The sequence below is a fragment of the Pongo abelii genome, chromosome 11 (assembly GCF_028885655.2).
Source record: "Pongo abelii isolate AG06213 chromosome 11, NHGRI_mPonAbe1-v2.0_pri, whole genome shotgun sequence".
In the NCBI taxonomy this organism is placed as follows: Eukaryota; Metazoa; Chordata; class Mammalia; order Primates; family Hominidae; genus Pongo; species Pongo abelii.
In genome coordinates, this window is record NC_071996.2 from 44,002,199 (window position 1) to 44,011,817 (window position 9,619).

At 36.4% G+C, this 9,619-nt stretch overlaps 1 protein-coding gene and 1 long non-coding RNA gene across 5 annotated transcripts in view; one reads left to right on the top strand and one right to left on the bottom strand.

Moving 5' to 3' along the window:
• The window catches only part of LRP1B (LDL receptor related protein 1B), a 1,899,171-nt gene that overhangs the window by 1,399,092 nt on the left and 490,460 nt on the right, over nucleotides 1–9,619 (bottom strand). The gene's annotated exons all lie outside the window — the stretch shown is intronic.
• The window catches only part of LOC112132360 (uncharacterized), a 43,993-nt gene that overhangs the window by 23,980 nt on the left and 10,394 nt on the right, over nucleotides 1–9,619 (top strand). The window contains exons 4-6 of one of the 4 annotated variants that reach the window (XR_008522763.2): nucleotides 1,215–1,437; nucleotides 1,527–1,714; nucleotides 3,341–3,437. The exons of 1 other annotated variant lie outside the window; for it this stretch is intronic. This is a non-coding gene — a long non-coding RNA (uncharacterized LOC112132360). Of the gene's footprint in view, nucleotides 1–1,214; nucleotides 1,715–3,340; nucleotides 3,438–9,619 lie in introns of those variants that run through there. 2 more of the 4 variants (XR_008522762.2, XR_008522761.2) reach the window with 2 other exon arrangements.

Consider the following 9,619-nt stretch of genomic DNA (forward strand, 5'->3'; position numbering starts at 1 on the left):
GTGGTCACATCTCAGGGTATACAGGTCTCTTTCATCTTCTGGTTTTACACCTTCAGGATTGATAGCTGATCTGAGAAGCCAAAGCTGACTTTGTCACTCCTGGCCTTGAGCCTTGAGACTGGAGCCAGCAACACATTCCTGCTGATCCTTGTCTTAATTTTGCAGTTGTAGTCTCCCTCCTCAATTGACAATCAATATTAAGTGCCTATTTATTGTGACTATCCTGGGTACTGGGGACAGTAAAAAAAAGATATGAAACAAGAACTAATGGAGCTTAATATCCACTTATAAAAAGAAGATATATAAAAATAAGCAACAGGTGTATACTACTTAATATTGGGAGTCACCAATAAATTAGCGGTATACAAAAAGGATTACTATCTGGGATGTGTAAATTGTTTTATTAAATAGATAAACAAATCAACAAAAAAAGCATGAACATAATGTATTATCAGGGAATTCTTAACGTAATAAATTAAATGTCCAAAAACAAATGAAAAGAACTCAACCTTAGAAACAATAAGGAAAATGCACATGAAAATGAGATAAATGTTCATTCACAAGGTTGGAAAAATAATTACTAATATATCAAATGTTGAAACTGGTGATTGGTGTGTAAATTGGTAAAGTCTACTTGGAAGATAACGTGCAATATGTATCAAAATTAGAATTATGTAATTTTTTTGGCACAGTAATTCTAACTGTAACAATTTAATCTTGAGAAGTCATCACACGTAATATCAACATATGCTGACAAGGATGCTCACTGCTTTGCCATTTAAGTGGTAAAATATGTGAACTCAACTAAAGGTCCTACAGTAGGAGAGTGGCTAAATGTATGGTTTCTCTATATTATGGAATACTTTGAGAATGTTAAAAAGGAAAAAAAAAACATAAAGTAGAAATGTAGGCATTATCATATAATCACCTATCAGACATATGGCTAAATGAATAAAGTACATCACAGAACAATACATATGGTTATGTAAATTAATGTATCTGTAGCTTCCATACTGCATACATATGTATATATGTAAATATATAGAAGGATGCCTGGAAAAATATATTCCAAACTATTGAAAATGGTTAGTCCTAGGAAGAGACTGAGTTGGAAAGGAAGTAAAGAGAGGCTTAAATGTTTTGTTTTGTATAATTCTGCACTGTCTGGAATTTTTTCTCGAGAATATATTCATGTAAACATGTCTTTTTTAAAGGCAAGCATGTGAACTATGACAGAAAATGGACAGAGTTAATAAAGCATCACCATTGCAGTATTGGGGCAAGAATGAAAGACAGCTTGATGGATTGTTCAGCATGAGGAAAAACAGAAACTTACCATAGTAATTAGAAATTATGTATATGCCAGGCGTTTTTGAGAATGAAGTTAAAGTAACCGAGGAATATCAAGAAAGGCACACCTTCTTTGCATTAAATTATGTAAGCCACTACTGGATATTGGGTTCTTGGGGGCATAAAACAGATATTGCACTTAAAATTAACTATTTAGAGAATACTTATTATTCTAGGGGAAGAAACCCAAGTGGATGAAAAAGGCTGAAGACATCAGGCCAGCAAAGAGTCTGCTGCAGCTTTTGTGCAAAGCACATTTTCCTGGGTCTGAGAAACTCTGCTATTTATATTTTGAAAATTAAGGATGCAAACAAATGACTGATAACTAGAGATGGTGAATAAGCTCTCACTTCATCTTTGTCAGGTATCTTATCCTGGTTTGCACTGCCTTGAATCGCAATGTAAGGCAGTATCAATGTTTATCTATTCCTTTGGTGTTCAGCAACTAGTGGGCATTAAGTGGATTGAAAGAGAAATCATGAGATTCTCATAGCAGGTACATGCTTACGGTGTGGCATCTGATATGGTTTGGTTGTTTGCCCCCTCTGAATATCACACTGAAATGTATTCTCCAATATTGGAGGTGGGACCTAGTGGGAGATATGAATCATGGGGGCAGATCCCTTATGAATAGCTTAGCAGCATCTCCTTGGTGATAAGTGAGTTTTTGCTCAATTGGTTCACAAGAGATCTGGTTGTTTAAAAGAACTTTAAATACATCTGTAATCCCAGCTCTTTAAAAGGCAGGGGCAGGTGGATCACTTGAGTACAGGAGTTCAAGACCAGCCTGGGAATCATGGCAAAATCCCATCTCTACAAAAAATACAAAAAATTAGCTGGGTGTGGTGCTCATCTGTAGTCCCAGCTACTTGGAAGGCTGAGGTAGAGGGATCTCCCAGGAGGCTGCAATGAGCCGAGGTCCACCCACTGCACTACAGCCTGGGCAACAGAGCAAGACCTTGTCTCAAAGAAAAAAAACTAAAAAAGAATCTAGGACTTCCCTCTACTCTCTCTGGCTCCTTCTCTTGCCATGTGATCTGCTGGCTCCCCTTTTGCTTTCCATCATGATTGGAAGCTTCTTGGAAGCCCTCATGGGAAGCCGATTCCACCACTTTGCTTTGTGTATAGCCCGCAGAACTGTGAGCCAAAATTAAATCTCTTTTTTTTTTTTTTTTTTTTTTTTAATGAATTGCCTAGCCTCTGGTGTTTCTTTATAGCAATGCAAGAATGGGCCAATACGGTGTCCATAAATGGCACTGGTTGTAACATCTGTCTAGGAGCAGTGAGGGGCAAGCCATTGTCAGTCGAGGCCACAAAAGAAAGTTACCAACTAGTTCACCAAATGGAGCTTCAGGCAACACACTGGAGACAGAGACCAGGCAAAGCAGCGGTCTTTCCGTGGCCTCTTCACGCAAAGCACAGAGCGCCACGCAGACTGAGAAAGAAGACTCATTCCTGGGCCCAGGAGTAAGCATCATCAAGCAATTTGAAGGCTTATGTGACATAGTTAATAAAAAGAAATATGAGCCATATTTAAAACAAAGTTTAGATAAGAATGGCATGGTATTAGTACTGGATACATGAAAGCATCAGTGGAAGAAGGGCAATGCCATCCTGGATCAAAATTGAGACTCTAAGGTAGCCATATATATATATATATATATATATATATATATATACATATATATATATATATATATTTTTTTTTTTTTTTTTTTGAGACAGAGTCTCACTCTGTCACCCAGGCTAGAGTGCAGTGGTATGATCTTGGCTTACTGCAACCTCCATATAGCCATATTTAAAGCAAGTTTTTTTTGCATGTTCACCAGGAGCTGGAAGTTAATATCAGAATGCTATTGAACATTCTCCTGCACCTTTTGCATCTATTTTTCCTTGTTAAATATAATAACAATGTATACATTTTAAATTTTATCTCACTGGATTGTCTGGGTTATCATTCTCCAATAATTTATTTTGTTTTCTTCATTAGCTCTCCAATGAAAGAATATATCAGGATTATTACAGTGAGGAATCCTCTTCCTGACTATTGTAGTGAAGATCCAAGCAAATAAACAGTAAAATTCTTATGAGGCAGCATTTTTTTTACACATGTGTTTTACAATGTTTCCGCAACCCCCACAACCTTCTTGTTACAAATGACATTGCTACAAACTTACACCCGAAGGCCTGCCTTGGTAAACTCACAGGAAGATGTATGCAATGAGGAAAGAAAATGCAATGGTAGCTCCCAACCCCGGAACTCATGTTGAAGTATTCCCTTGGAAATGATGATTCAGCAATAGAAGCTTGAACCAAACTGAACTGTGGCTAATAATTGTCATCACCTATAATAACTTATTTGGCCTTCAACTACATCAATAATGAAAAATAGCAAACCAAAGAAAAATTAATGCCTCAGTACACACATTCTCTTCTGCTGAAGTGAGAACCAAGATTCTTATAGGATTCCTTTGTTTCCCTGAGTTGCTACAGATCATGATAATTACTCATAAAACCATCAAGAGTTGCAAATACCTAGATCTTGCACTAAGATGATTATTTTTACTTTGAATACACTGAACATACTTTTATATTCTCATTTGACAAAAAAAGAGCTAATACCCTGATGGGTAAAAAACTAAACTTGTATAAACTTTAGGATACCCAAATCTAATTTTCTTTCCATGCTTTTCTGAGATTTGTTCTTCTTGATCATCCTTTAGCTTTCATCACATGCCACTTTCTTTCATGTGATACCTCAAGTCACTTTTAATACAGTCAGAAAGAGGCTGGGTACGGTAACTAGGTTGGGAGCGGTGGCTCAAGCCTGTAATCCCAGCACTTTAGAAGGCTGAGGGAGGGCGGATCACTTGAGGTCAAGAGTTTGAGATCAGCCTGGCCAACGTGGTGGAACCCTGTCTCTACTAGAAATACAAAAAGTAGCCGGGCATGATGGCACAGGCCTGTAATCCCAGATACTCAGGAGGCTGAGGCATGAGAATTTCTTGAACTCAGGAGGCGGAGGTTGCAGTGAGCTGAGATTGTGCCACTGTGCTCCAGCCTGGGCGACAGAGTGAGACTCTGTTTCAACAAATAAAAATAAGAAAAAAAAAATACAGTCAGAAAGAGTCCTTGTACTCTACTGGTTCTTCCCCAGTAATTTTTCACATACCTCCTTCTTTACACAGAGCAATTGCATCAGAATGAGTGTGTTTTTGTGGTGCTGAGCAGTTGATTTGTCTTTGTATCCTCGGGGCCTGCTACATATTAGTATATGCCCAAAGTCTGTTAAACTGTTGAAATGAAAGCTGAAGTTAGTTTACTCAATATCCGTTGAGAGAAACAATTGTTATAAACATTATACATGGAGGTATATTTTCTATTCTTCATTAATTTTCAGTTATCTCTCCCCCTCTGTATTGAGAGAAATAAAGATCCCTGTAATATTTAAAAGTCCACTTATTTAAAGTGGCGGTAGTAAAGCTGGGTAGCTCAGTTGGTTACAGTGCGGTGCTAATAAAGTGCCAGCAATAATAATTGTATCATTAAATGTATTTACTGAGATCTAACCTATCTCATTTGTAAACATATGCATTCAAACATCAGGCATTAGAGCATATTATATGATCTTCCAGTTGTCCCCAACATTGATATAAAGAAAAAGGGAGTTGAAAAGATGTGACTACAGAATAATTAACTTAAAAAAATTAAACACCATACTGAATATTCATTTTATTTTCATTATAGGCTATATAGTTTGTGTTTTAGATTAGTGGACTGTAGAATCTATTTTAAAACATATAAAGTTGACTTTGAATTAAGGGAGCTTCCAAAACATTTTCAAATTCACACTCAATCCTTAAATGCAATGCTATAACTCTAGCAACCAATAGCAGTTAACTATCTTCCAGGGAAGCTGCCCCATAAAATGGCATTATGAAAGCTTATATTCCATAGACATTTGTCATGTACATGCTACAGCCTCTAATATTACCAGACTGCAAAAGATACTATACCTTGGTAAAAAATGGTAAAATAAAAACAGACTATTGTCTCGAGTCCTGAATGACTCTGAAGAGGACCTAGGACTCATGATTAATAACACTGTTTAATGATTTTTCTCTTTTAGTTTTACATAATATTATTGAAAAGTTATATTATATAATGAAATACAGGATTGTTTTACTTTGATATGAAGCCAGGTTTCAATGTCTGCTTGCAATTCAACATGGAAAATCATTTTGGTCAGCAATATTTGTTGATATAGCATGCAAAACAAACAAACAAACAAATCCCCCCCCAAAAAACAAGTCTACATTTGAAATCACACCAGAATTTCCACTCTGCCGTTTACTTGTTATATGACCCTAGATTTAAACTAGCTCATTTTTAAAAATATGCACCCAAATATCATGCATTAGAGTTTATGCTATGACCTTCCAGTTATCCTCAGTATCGATATACACAAATAGGGAGTTTTAAAAATGTGACTATCCAGTAATTAACTTCACAAAATTAAACATTTAAAAATTAAAATTAACAATTCATTTACCTCTCTGAATCTGTTTCCTCATTTAAATATGAGGGTAGCAGCCCATTCTTGTCATCCTGGAAGTGTTGTAAAGGGAATTACATATGTTAAAGTAAGTGGAAGTATTTTCCAAACTGGAAGAAACTACACAAATTTCCTATCATATGAGCTGGAGTGTGCAAGCTTTATAGGAAAAAGTAAAACATAAAGGCAAGGGGGAGTACTTTTCTGATTACCTACATAACAATTTTCCACATAAAAAAATTACTGCAATTCTAATAGAAATGTTACAGAAAGAATATATAGACCTTCTTAAATCACTTGGAAATGGATATTTTCTTGGTAGCACAATCCTGGGAAAGCTATTTATTATAGAAAGGAGAAATCAGGGAGGATATGAAGAAGAAGATGGATGGCATGAGAAAAGCTTGAAGGAAAAATACAGAATGTGAGCTAGAGCACCATCGTTCATGCCTCATATGGGAGGGATGAGCAAAGCCCCTTTGAACACAAAATAACGTTTTCGGTGGCACTAACCACAAAATGAAATAGCAGATAATAAAACTGTTCTTAGAGAGATTAAAATGACAAGGTCCATTTTGTAGCAAGTCTTTTTTACCTAAACTGAGTCAACTCGGGTTCATGCCAAATACACGCTAAATAAATCATGCAGTGAAAGCACTGGTCACCAATACAATTAAAGGGTGGATCGAGAACAATGTGAACCCCACAGTTAAAAGACAAACATAAGGGTCATGTTATTGAAAAAGACATGAAAAATGTGGTGAAAGAATACTGTTAACGGGGACAAAATGTTGATATGAAATGTACAGGAAATTAAAAAGTAGACATCTGAGAATTATTAATTCGCTGAGCAAAAGCAGCCATCTATTTCTAATGTCTACCACATTATTTGTGGTGTAATTGCAGCACCACTAATCTGGTACTCTGCAATGGCATGACTGCAAGGCTGGTCTTCTTTAAATTACTTTGATTTACTGGCAATGCAGTAATTAAGGTAACAGAAGCACCCTCCTCAGTCTACAGACAGCAGAAAATTGTATTTCACCAGGATGTGTCTTATGGGTTGATTCAGGAAAAGGAATTAAGTGGTAAAGGGTATTCTATTCACATCTGTAAACCACGGAATATACATATTTAAGATAATGAAGAGTAGCCTACATATATATTTAGACTGAGAGGAATATGGAAATTGTATTATTAAATATTTTCAGAAATGTAGGTTCGTGGGAAAAGCTGTCTCAGTATCACACCTTGTTCATTCTTTCATGTAGCACTCCAACTATCTGCATACACATAAGTACAAACTAGTTGAAACGATTGTGAATTGGTCTAATGGGGAAAGAGGAGTTTCCAGTATTTTGTCCCACAAAAGTAGAAAATTGAGCTAAAAAGGATCAAAGAGGAGTGCATTAGTCATTGAATTCATATTTCTAATTTTACAAGAGTATCTCTGGTGGTTTCTTTGATGTAGTGGAATGAGTTTTGGATAGAGGACGATGCTGTGACCCCCTGCCTTCAACACATACTAGTCATGTGACATTGGGAAAGGTATCTAACTTCTCTAATTCTTAGCGCCATTTTGTGCAAAATGAGAACAGTAATATTAATAACAGTGACCTTATAGGGCTGCTGCAAGGATTAGAATAGGTTTATAACATCAAATATGTTTTTCCCCAGAAAAACTCATGGCACATGATAGGTGCACATTAAATGTTTAGGGAGAATGTGGAGTGTGTGTATGTGTGTGTGTGTGTGTATGTGAGTAAAGTCTTCCTCAAAATCATATGTCCAGGCTACAACCTTGTTCTTTCAATTCCAAAACCCTTTTCCCCCACACAATGATAGTTTTCCTCTCTATTAGTGATATGGTTTGGCTGTGTCCCCACCCAAATCTCATCTTGAATTGTAACTCTCACGATTCCCATGTGTCATGGGAGGAACCCGGTGGGAGGTAATTGAAGCATGGGGCAGGTCTTCCCAGTGCTGTTCTTATGATAGTGAATAAGTCTCATGAAATCTGATGGCTTTAAAAATGGGAGTTTCCTCGCATAAGATCTCTCTCTTGCTGCCCCACGTAAGAAGTGCCTTTTGCCTTCCGCCATGATAGTGAGGGCTCCCAGCCACATGAAACTGTAAGCCCATCAAACCTCTTTCTTTTGTAAATTGCCCAGTCTAGGGTATGTCTTTATTAGCAGTGTGAAAACGGACTGATACAATCAGCAATTACTTTTTGTTTCTTAACAACATGACTAGTTAAATTAAACTTATTAGATAAGTTGTGACATACAATGCTTTGATACATTATAATATGGTATTTGGTAGTCATTAAAAATATAATGTCTACATGGGCCATTTTGCTTTTCATAGAAAAGGCATTGCTTCCTTGAACAGAGTCAGTAGAATATGGTCAGTTGTCTGATAAACAGTCATTGATCACACACACACACACACACACACACACACACACACATAACACACACACACAGGAAAACTCATGGAAAAAATAGATTTGGAACTCATTCCTCCTGATCCATCTATCAGCATCAGCACTGCACTCAGCATCTTCACCCAGCACAATTATTTAGCAATAGTATTAATTATAACAAAGTGCAGAACCTTGGCTGGAAGGAAAGAAAACTAATTTAGGGAAACATAGCCTTTGAGGAGACAACAAAGGAATAAAGTATATTCTGTCTAGAGGAGACAATATTCAAGCTGATGATATAATGACTACTTTTCTAATAAATATGTGGCATTTTGAAATGTAAATAAACACCATGGATTTATACTGGGGTAGGAGTTATAAAGAAAGTGAGGTCTGCCCAAATTTGCAGTAGGTTGCCAAGGAAGGGCACCTCATTTTCTGGGAAGACAATAAGATTGGGATAAATTATCTCCTATCAGGGGGAATTTATTTTTGGGAATGAAGAAAGTAGATAGCCATGAACTAGATGACCTTCAAAGTCCCCCAAACTTTTTGACTGGACTCCACACCATGACTCATATGAAGAAATCTATTCTGGCAGCATAGGATGCCCTAGACCTCAATCTCATGATGACTTACTTTTTCTGTTGATGGGAAAAGAAAAGCAATCAGTAGCAGACATGGGATCATTAGCACACTCCAGAGAAGACAAGGGTTTTTTTTTTTTTGGTGTTTTTTTGGGTGGTTTATTTTATTATCATTACTCTTTCCATTTCTCCAAAGGTAGGCTTACTGTTTTAAGAATCTCACATTTAAAACAACTAATTTTTCAGGAACCAAACGTTTAATCCTAGCAAAGTCAGCATCAACATGTTTTTTTTTCCAATTCTGATTAGAAAATTATTTGATCAACTGAGTATACTATGTATGGGTTTCAAAGATAAGTCCTTAGAGACTGGGTCTTAAATGGCCTCACCATGTGGGTTCAAGGACACCACTCTCCAAAGAGTGAGTAATTTTTCAAACAACGTCAAGGATAAATACAAAACATGTATTTTTTGAGAATACAGCCACACACATCCATATAAATAACTAACTACAAGCCAGCTTTTTACTTGCTAAGATTTAGTGCATTTTGATTAAAAGAAAAGTAATAAATTACAGTCTAAGAAAATTGCCTGGAATTATAAGTTCTTATCAATTTTTATAAGAGACACAACCCCCTAGGATTTAAAACTCAGAAACTTTCTGCCAGCATTCCGCATACTTCATGTCATGTACTCTGATTT